Source organism: Vombatus ursinus, unplaced genomic scaffold (assembly GCF_900497805.2).
Source record: "Vombatus ursinus unplaced genomic scaffold, bare-nosed wombat genome assembly UNPS02014813.1, whole genome shotgun sequence".
In the NCBI taxonomy this organism is placed as follows: Eukaryota; Metazoa; Chordata; class Mammalia; order Diprotodontia; family Vombatidae; genus Vombatus; species Vombatus ursinus.
The window spans coordinates 16553844-16564147 of record NW_020954591.1 but is presented as its reverse complement, the minus strand read 5'-3'; the positions used below and the strand labels follow the sequence as shown (position 1 = coordinate 16564147).

The 10304-nt window shown below is 39.8% G+C and overlaps 1 protein-coding gene across 1 annotated transcript in view; it reads right to left on the bottom strand.

Annotated features, from left to right (window-relative positions):
* LOC114022764 (complement C1q and tumor necrosis factor-related protein 9A-like) overlaps window positions 1–6181 on the bottom strand; it is a 13510-nt gene extending 7329 nt beyond the window's left edge. Inside the window, exon 1 of the mRNA XM_027835160.1 lies at window positions 6094–6181. The gene's annotated coding sequence lies outside the window, so the exon portion shown is untranslated. The remainder of the gene's footprint in view (window positions 1–6093) is intronic.
* Between the last annotated feature and the right edge of the window lie 4123 nt (window positions 6182–10304).

Genomic DNA, 10304 nt, shown 5'->3' with positions numbered 1-10304 from the left:
ACAGAAACAGAGACAGAGAGGAGCAGGAAGAGGGAAAAGGAGGGAAAGAGAAAATAAATTCAATTCAATCCAAGAAACATTTATTATGAACCTACTTTGTATTAAGCACTATGCTAACCACTGGGAATACAAAGACAAAAGTGAAATTGCCCCTGGCCTTCCAGAAACTTACACATTCAAAATGTGACCATCTAACATATACACAGAGAAATAAATACAAAATATGGTGGATATATTGATTGAAATGACTGATGAAACAAAGTCTCAAGCTTCCAAGCATATTGATTTATTAAGCAATGCATGCCAATTGCATAATAAATCAGGACTAGGCCTCCTCAGATTGGCACTGGTCCTCAAATATAGGAGGAGAAGATTTTTATTCATTAAAAGAAAATTATTAACAGGATATAAACCAGGATACAAGGTTAGGTAATCTGATTTCTAATTGGAGGAAAGATTGGGAGGGGGAGAGTGAACAGGTACAATTCCCTGAAATTAGAAAAAGAGGTGTCCCACTCCCTCCAAGTATCTCTATTCAATCAAAGGAACAAGGAAACTGATTGACCAGCACAGCGCTAGTTTTCAAATAAGACATATGGGTTGCTTGAGATGTATAATTGTGAGAAAACTCCTTGCATCAATCTTCAGGTCTGGTGGGTTTCTGATTAGCATAACCTAGGTGCTTCGTTAAGGGTCTCAGCAACAGGTGGAGGTGGCCCAGCTTCTCAACCACTCAAGGCTAGGTTGAAACGATGCAATGAAGGTTTCTCACAATTCCCATAACTGAATAGTTTTCTCACAAGACAGAAATTGGAGTAGACCCATAATTGAATAGAAAGTGAACTGAGCTAGATCCAGAATTGAGTCACAAGACTGAATCAGTGTAGTTCAATCAATTCCCACAATACTTACAAAGGAAATACAAAGTAAAAGTAAGTTGCAAGGCCTCTTGCAGGGGCTGAGCTGAACTTTGAAAGGAGTGAAGGATGACAAAAATCAGAAGGGAGGAGAGAGAACTTTCCAGGCATGGGAAGAAGGTATAGACTAGGAAGATACAGAAGCAGAGGATGAAATGACTTGTGTAGTGAACATAAGGAAGGCCAATTTGGTGTACGAGAGAAACATGTTATCAGTCTAGAAAGATATGTTGTAATCAGATGGAAAAAAGCTTTGTGTTTTATCACAAAATCAGGAGAGAGGCATTCAAGCTTCTTGAGCAAGAGAATGATATGGCCAGAATTGTGCTTTAGGAATATCAACTTGGCTTCTGTGGAGAGGTTGAATTGGAGAGAGGAGAGATTAGACGTAGGGAAATCAATTAGCAGCCTATTACAATGGTCTATGGTGAGATCAGATTGGAGGCTGTGTGACTGAAGAGAAGGAGATGGGTATGAGAGGTGTGGAAAAAGTCATTACAGCAACTATTTGAGAATGGAAGTTGAGGGATAGCTTAGATTTGAAAATGATTCCAAGGCTTCAAACCTAGTTGATTGGAAAGTATGGTGGTGCCCATAATAGAAATAGGAAAATTGGAAAGAGGGGCAAGGTAGAGAAAAAGATGTGATTTAGACATATTGACTCTGGGGATTCTAAAGGCCATCTACAATGATGAAGATGTCTAGCAAACAGTAATGAGGGGTTATTGCTTAGGAGATGAGGGCTAGATATGTAGACGTGGCAGTTATCTGCATAGAAAAAAACATATATATGTATGTGTATATTTTTGTGGGTATGTGTGTGTGTGTAAGATAGATGGTGCAGTGGATAGAGTGCCAGGCCTGGACTAAGGAAGACTAATCTTCCTGAGTTTAAATCTGGCTTCAGATACTTATTAGCTGGGTGACCCTGGGCAAATCATCTAACTCTGTTTGCCTCAGTTTCCTCATCTTTGCCAAAAACTCCAAAAGGGGTCACGAGGAGTTGAACATGACTGAAAAACGACTCTAAACAACAACAACAATATATAGATACACACACACAGTTATTCCTTCCACATCTCAAGGGTTAGGGGCACAGTGATCCTGCAGTCTGGAAAATCTGTGGAAAACTTTTTGGCCTTCCCTTCATACCAGAGAAGAAGTCTAAATTATTATGGTATTAAAAGATAAAATATGTTGATATAATACCATAAATATATTTTATGCATTTCTGAGTTTCTAAACTTTTTCTGTGTTGTCTGAGGGCCTTTATCTGTGGCTTCTGCAAAACTTTCCAGAAATTCCAATTTAATTTCTTATGCCGACCTGAAACATACTGAAACTGCAGTAGGGAAAGTCACAGTGTAGAAGGGATAACTGTATATAGAAAAGGAGAGACAGAGACAGAGAGAGAAGGGGACCCAGGGCAGAGCTCTCTAGTACACTCACACGGGACTTGGATGATGATCTAGCAAAGGAGTGGTCAGACAGGTAAAAAAAAATGAGAAATTAGTAATGTCTCAAAAATCTAAAGTGGAGAGGATAAAGAAGGCTCAGCTCAGCCCCTGCAGGAGGCCTTTACTATCTGCTTTCCCTGTTAGGAGTGTGAGTATAAGTGTGTGTGTGTGTGTGTGTGTGTGTGTTGGGGGGGTGTGGATGTGGGTGTGGGGGGGTGTGGGTGTGTGGGTGTGTATGTGTTAACAGTGTCAAATGCTGAAGAGTGGTCAAGGACAAGACTGAGAAAAGGCTTTTGGATTTAGCAATTTGGACATTGTTGGTGACCTTGGAGAGAGCAGTTTCAGTGGGGCTGAGGAGTAAGTAGGATGTAAGGAAGTGGAGGATAAATGGAAAGTGGAAAGAAAATCATTTTCTGGAAGGAGAAACCACCTACTTCTCAGTGCTGCTTAAGACCTTCTTCCAAAAAGCACTTGGGTTGTTGACTTCAAAAGGAAGTCTGCTTTGCAGATGGCCTCATGCTATATACTTAATAATGACATTGTAGTGCAAATGGGAAAAGCATTGGATTCAAGTCCTGACTCTTCCACTTAGAACTTGTCATGTGCTCTTGGGCAAGTCATTTCAGTTCTGTAGCCCTCTGCTTCTTTATCTGTAAAATTAGGGTTTGGATGGGGTGATTGCTAAAGTCCCAACTTGAACGTTTTGTGAAATAAACAAATGTGTATAAAGCTGCTGCTAAGGTGGCACCGTTCTTCCTCTCAGTATCTCATACACCCACTTTGTGAAGACTGTCTTCCCAACCTGAAAAAATCTCTTGCTGGGCCCTACCTAAGTCTCCCCTGCAGCCTCAGGACCAGTACTCTTTTCAAGAGCCTCAGTAATATCTGCGAACTTAGAGTCATAATAGACCTGTATTCAAAACCTGCCTCAGATGCCTGAGAGCTGTGTGATCCTGGGTCTTTTAAAATAGTTTAAAACAACCGCTTAACCTCGCTGGGTCTTGGTTTCCTTGTCTGTAAAGTGATGAGGTGGGGCGCAGCTCTAAATCTTAGATTTTAAGATCATTTTCTGCTCGTTCAACTGCTTGGAAAGGGATTCGAGCTCCACCTTGTGGAAAAAGCTGAGCACAACAGGCACCAGTCAAGTGTAAACAGTCCCATACTCTGACTCAAGGTTGTTTCTTTCCCTATTTTTTTTTTCTTCAAAGGAAATACAGATGTTTCCCATTGAAATCACATATTCATTTGCCACTCAGGAAACTGGGCTACAGTTTCTTAGAGCCAAGTTTCACATATGATCCATGTCAGCCTGTTTTCTAACTCAACTTGACAGTACTCTGTAAATATCGTTTGTCCATCAATCAACTTCCTTGGGTTTTAACTTTTTCCTTCTAAATTTTTTTTAAAATGGGAGACATTATGAAATTTATATTAATAGTAAAGATCTCTCAAATCACAATTGCATAAAATTAAAACTAAGGCCATCTTATTCCTCAGCCAAAAAAAAAAAAGTCCATCAACAGCCAGCATAATGACAAACACAAGAATAATCCATAATCCATGCACCTACACAGTTCCTTTTGTGTTTTACCACTGTTATTTACCTCCAGTGACCCATGGATCCTTGTGAATTAAGTTTCCTGTTAATACCTCACACATCTAACAAAAGAAGTTGGGGGTAGGAATGATAAGAGGACTTAGCCAAAGAGCATATATTAGATATGGTGTTAGGCTCTTACACAAGATGACAGAAGGTCATCTTGGAAATCCTGTGCTTTTTTTCACTAGCCTCCACAGAAGCCTTCTTCAGGGTAAATTAGGGTCACTATAACCCTTTATCCTCCCTCTATGATCCCCAGCACTTTCTTCAGGGAGGCTACTAATTGTGTTCTTCAAATGCTAGGGTACTTAAAGGAAAAAGAAGACAGGACTGGGTTTCACAGTCCAATCCTAGTAAATGCCTCTGTTGGCATGAAGAAATCAGAACTGTTAATAGAGTTTATTAAAGACGGTTGGCTGGCCATTTGTCAATCAGCTCCGTATTAACAAGGGTCCGTTGAACATCCACTGGGCACGTGCTGTTTGAGAGCACACTTAAGAGAGCACAGTTACTGCCCTCCTGATGCTTATCATGAGAGATGGAACAGAAAACCAGAATAAGCATAAGCTCCTGGAAATACATACAGTAATTACAAGAACATGCTGAGGTGGTTGGTGAGTGGGTGGTGCCAGGAACGCAGAAACTTGAAGACGTTTCCTGACAAACAGGAGCCTTTAGCTGTGATGGTCTCCTACCCAAGACAATCTGGGATTGAGACTCCAGAAAGGGTCAACTGGGTCAGCAGACCCTCATCCCCTCCCCCACAAACTGAGTGTTATTTAATCCAGTTATGTTGTCTCTTGCATTGACTCTTTGGCCCTTTACTAAGCTTCCTGAGTAGCTCTGTCCTTAACTTTAGGCTTTGAGATTAGGGTTTCCAAATATTTCCCTTTTCTGGGGATAGATCTCATTGATCACTTCCATACCTGGCTCATTGAACTTCCTAGGAAGGGAGTTTGCTTCTTTTCTTTTGGACTGTAGCTCTTCCAACAGCAGCAAATATTGGAACTGAATAAACTATAACAAGTTGCTTGTCAAGTCAATTTATTAAGCACCCACTCTGTGCCAGGTCCTGAGCTAAGTGTTGGAGATACAAAGAAAGGCAAAAAATACTTCCTGCTCTAAAAGAGATCGAAGTTTGGTGGAAGGGGCAACATTCAAACAACTATGTACACACAGGATAGAGACTGGTTAAATGAGAGATAACCAGAGGAAAGGCACCTGCATTAAGGGAGCTTTGGAAAGGTTTCTTTGAGAAAGGATTATTCTTTGGCAGGTAGGTGGCGAAGTAGATAGAGTCTGTGTGACCCTAAGCAAGTCACTTAGCCCTGTTTGCCTCAGTTTCCTCATCTGTAAAATGAACTGGAGAAGGAAATGACAACCACTCCAGTATCTCTGCCAAGAAAACCCCAAATGGGGTCAGAGAGAGTCAGTCAGACATGACTAAAATGACTCAACAACAACAAAAGGATGACACCTAGGAGGCAACATGGTGTAGTCAATAGAGAGCTGGCCTCTGGGCCAAGAAGATTTGACCTCTGACCCTTACTGGCTGTGTGACCCTGGGCAAGTCACTTAATGTCTCAGTGTTCTAGGAAACTCTCTGAGACTATAAACTGCAGAGAATGTGCCCACCTACATTTACAGAATATCAGTGAAACCACAGATCCTGCTCCTAGCCCTATAAGAAATCATATTCCCATTTCTTATATTTTATTTTACATATCTGGAGCCAGGGTTTCAATGAAACTTGGAAATTAATGTACATCCATGAATGCAAACATGCACATTTTAGTGTGCAGCTTAATATAAACACATTGACTTCATGGCTTTCCTACAAAGAGGTTTTTAACTTCATTTTATCCTTTTTCCATTTCACTTGAGCACAGTTCTGGCTGAAGACTGACAAGCCTTTCTGCTTCTAGCTCCCAGACTTCTCTCCTTCCCTAGAAGTGGTTCCAGGATGCTGTCAGCTACAACTTTCTTCCCTTCCGAAGCCCTACAGAAGCCAAATACTTTGCACATCCAATAGCAGGAAAGTGTTGTCTTTGGGGCCTAGACACAACTGACTAAATTAAAACTGAATTAAAAAGAAACCCTCCCCTCTTCCTACACTTACCTGAAACCCAGTGTCCCGGGCTATATTTCCTCAGGTGTCTGTACTGAGGAATCTGTAATCAAACTAAATACAAACAAGGCTTCCCGTCATCTAAATTCCCCCGTGAAAATATTACCAGGAAGGGGAGGGAACAGAATAAGTACAGGATGTTTTGTAAAAGCATCAAAATCAGGGACAAAGCTAAAATCAGGTAACATCTCCAACCTAGTCATAACTTTTCTTCTTAAAGATTCAGCTTTTTTTAATCTTAAAAAAAAAGCTCAGAGAATAAAAATACTCAAATGAAATCATTAAGAAGGCATTGGTATATTACGTCCAAAAATAGCCCACTCTTGAAGACTCTTTGGCAACTAGCAGGTTGCATCTGCTTCAGACTGATTCCTACTCCCATTTTTTTCCTATAGAAACTTCCAGTTACCCTGGCTTATTTACTGTTCTTTACATACAACTGTCTTGTCCCCTACGTCTTTGCACTGGATGTCCCCCATGCCTCCTCACCTTTGCCTCTTAATTTCTATGGCTTTCTTCAAGATCCAGTTCCAGTACCACTTTCTGCAAAAGACCTTTCCTAGTCCTCCCCAACTGTTAATGCCTTTCCATGTCTGATCACCTTCCTTCAACTCTGTATATGTCTTTTTTTTTCAGCCAATGACAAGGTTTATTAGAACATCCATTATATTGGGCAGACTCTTATGACTAGATGGTCTCTAAAGATCCTTAACCCTAGATCTATCATCCTGTGAATTAATTGTCCTGTTAACAAAAAGATGCCAATGTATCCCAAAGAGATCATAAAAATGGGAAAAGGACTCATATGTACAAAAATATTTATAGCAGTTCTTTTTGTGGTGGCAAAGAACTGGAAATTGAGGGAATGCCATCAATTGGGGAATGGCTGAACAGGTTGTGGAATGAATGTAATGGAATACTATTGTGCTATAAGAAATGATGAGCAGGAGAACTTCAGAAAAACCTGGAAAGACTTGTATGGACTGATGCTGAGTGAAGTTAGAAGACCCAGGAGAATGTTGTACACAGTAACAGCTACGTTATGCGATGACTAATGTTGATAGACTTAGTCCTTCTCAGTAATGCAAGGATCTAACATCTCCAAAGGTTCATGATGCTATCCACATCCAAAGAAAGAACTATGGAGTTTGAACGCAGATCAAAGCATACTATTATATTTTCTGTTGTGTTTTGTTTCCTCTTTCTTGTGGTTCCTCCTCTTGGTTTTAATTCTTCCTTACAACATCACTAATGGGAAAATACGTTTAATAGGAATGTATATGTATAGCCCATATCAGATTGTGAGCCATCTTGGGGAGGGAGGAGGAGTGGGAGGGGGAGAAAAAATTTAAAACTCAAAAGCTTATGGAAGTGATTGTTGATAAATCAAAATAAATTTAAAAATCTGCCAAGACTTAATGAACTTACCACAACTGACATTTGCAAGTTGCCTTGCCAATTCCCATTTATCAAAGAAGAAAACCATTTAGGGATTATGACCTGTCATCCACTATGAGGAACATTTCATTGATCTATCTTAGACTTAATGAACCCAAAGTTTTGGATATGTAATAAGTATGTACTTATGTTTGTATGTGCTAACTGGTCCTAATATCAAGTTATCATGTCTAATATCATGTCCCCAAAATCTCCCTGGAAAAACCCCCAATTGCTTTCTGGCTTCCTCTGGCTTTAAGATCTCTTTGTTTTTATCACCTTCTCTAGTCCCTCAGTGTTTCCTTTTGAAAGGCGGTCTATTTTACTTCTTAGGACATTGTGGTGGACAGCTAGGTGCACAAGTGGACAGAGTGCCAGGCCTGCAGTCAGGAAGACTCATTTTCCTGAGTTCAAATCTGGCCTCAGACACTTACTAGCTTCATGACCCTGGGCAAGTTACTCAACCCTGTTTGCCTAAACTCCTCATCTGTAAAATGTGCTGGAGAAAGAAGTGGCAAACCACTCCAGTATCTTTGCCAAGGAAATCCCAAATACGGTCAATAAAGAGTTGGAATCGATTGAACAACAACCCAAATCCAAACATGGGGTAATATATAAAGAGCAGTAGCTTCTGAGTCAGAAGTCCCAGGTTTGAATTTCTGATAATATATGACTTTGGGCAAATTATTTGTGTGTATTTCATTGCCTTAAAATGGAGGTGATAATACTTGCATTATCTACTTCATAGGATTTTCCTAAGTGTTTCAGAAATGGAAACCAATATTATGATCTAGAAGATATCATGGTGGGGAGCCCTCACTTCTACACAAATTTATGGCAAACTATGGACAATTTACTTACTTCTTCTGAGATATTAGATATTGATCTTTATGCCTCCCACCCTTATGATTAAGTGGATCAATCCTGAGGAATTAGGCAACCCTTTTGCACAGACAGCCTGCCAACAATTTTCACAATAAACACTAGCATCTGGAAAAACACAATCCATTATGGGAACGGTGGGCATCTTCCTCTACTCTCCTTCCATCTCCTTCACTGCAACCTAGTGAGTTTGTTTTGCCAGCCTTGGAGCGCTATGTAAATGTTGGTTATTATTACAATCTACCCTAACAATTTTCTTCATTCTTTACCCTCACTCATAAATGTGGCTGCTATATTTTTCTTTTCTTTGACCACAGTATGCCTGTCTTCAATGGGCTTCCCTGCCCTTCGGGTTTTTTTGTTTGTTTGTTTCGGTGAGGCAGTTGGGATTAAGTGACTTGACCAGAGTCACACAGCTAGTGAGTATTCTGTGTCTGAGGTCACATATGAACTCGGATCCTGCTGACTCCAGGGCCGGAGCTCTATCTACCATGCCACCTAGCTGCCCCTTCCATGCCCTTTGAGATAGTTTCCTGTTATTCATTTTTGGTTCCAAGACCTGCTGATCAGCTCCCACCTATATCATTCTCTATTCTCTCAGCCCAATGCCTACCTAGGCTTTTTTATTCATTTCAATAAATATTTATTAAATAATTATCTCAGATGCTATGTTAGGTGCTCAGGATACATGAAGTCCGACATAATCACTGCCTTTAAGGAGCTTGTAATGGGAAGAAATAAGATATTTATATGTTAACTATGATAGAATGTGGTTAGTGTCAAGAAGAGGTTAAAAGTACTATGGGAAATATGAGGGAGAGGTCATTTTCAATTGGGAGGAGGTGTCAGGGAAAGCTGCTTTGAGTGCTACCTGAATTGGAATTTTAAGGGAGAGATTTCAAAAAGTGGAAAACAGGCAGAGCTCATTCCAGTTGTGAGTAAAGCTATGGAGATAGGAGAGGATGAGTGGGAGTCTACTTCAGTTTTAAAGTAGAAGCCATGAAAGGGAAACAAAGATAAGGCTATAAGATAGATTGGAGTTGGACTGGGGTGTTCTCTGAATGCCAGGATGAAGAGTTTATGCTTTTATTTGGTAGGCAATGGGAGACCACAGAATTTTTTTGAGTGGAATACTGCATACTGCATACTTCAGCAAAAAAAAAAAAAGGTTAGAGGAAGCAAAAAAATGGAGGAAGCCTTGGATTAGGAGATAATGAGTGTCTGGATTAGACTACAGTGGCAGCAATAGGAATAGAAAGTAAAGACTGCACATGAGAACTATTTCCTCTTTCTTCCTTCTTTTCTCCCTCTCCCCCCATTAAGCAAGCTTCTTCACAGTTTTGTCAGTTTCATTTTTCACCTTCCTTCCTCTCTGAGCCTTTACTTACTGTGGTTTTATACAGAAAAGACATGTAAACAAACGAAGGGCCTACAATGAAAAGAAGTAGTTCCTGGGAAAGTCAAGGAAATACTTTTCAAAATTTTCACTCTGTATTTTGAAAGAAGTCACAACTTATATCTTATTAAAATTGCTGGAAACCAGCTTTACAAATTATTTTATTTTACCGTACAGAAGCAAAATGACAGAAATGGTAGGCACACATCATTTACAAAAAATGAAATCATTTACATAAAACTACATCAAGAGGAAATAAATTTTATAATACACCACTTCAGCTCAAATATATACCAAGTTCCAGCAATTCTGTACATCATACCTTAGCTGTCAACAGCTAATTCATCTGTTTTGAAGCCGTCACTTGATTTACATGGGCAACATCACTTCGATGTAAAATAATGAGTTAACATTTACATGATAAAAGTTACAAAAAAAATACTTGGCAAACTATGTAAGCAAGTCATACAGCTAGTGCTAATATTTA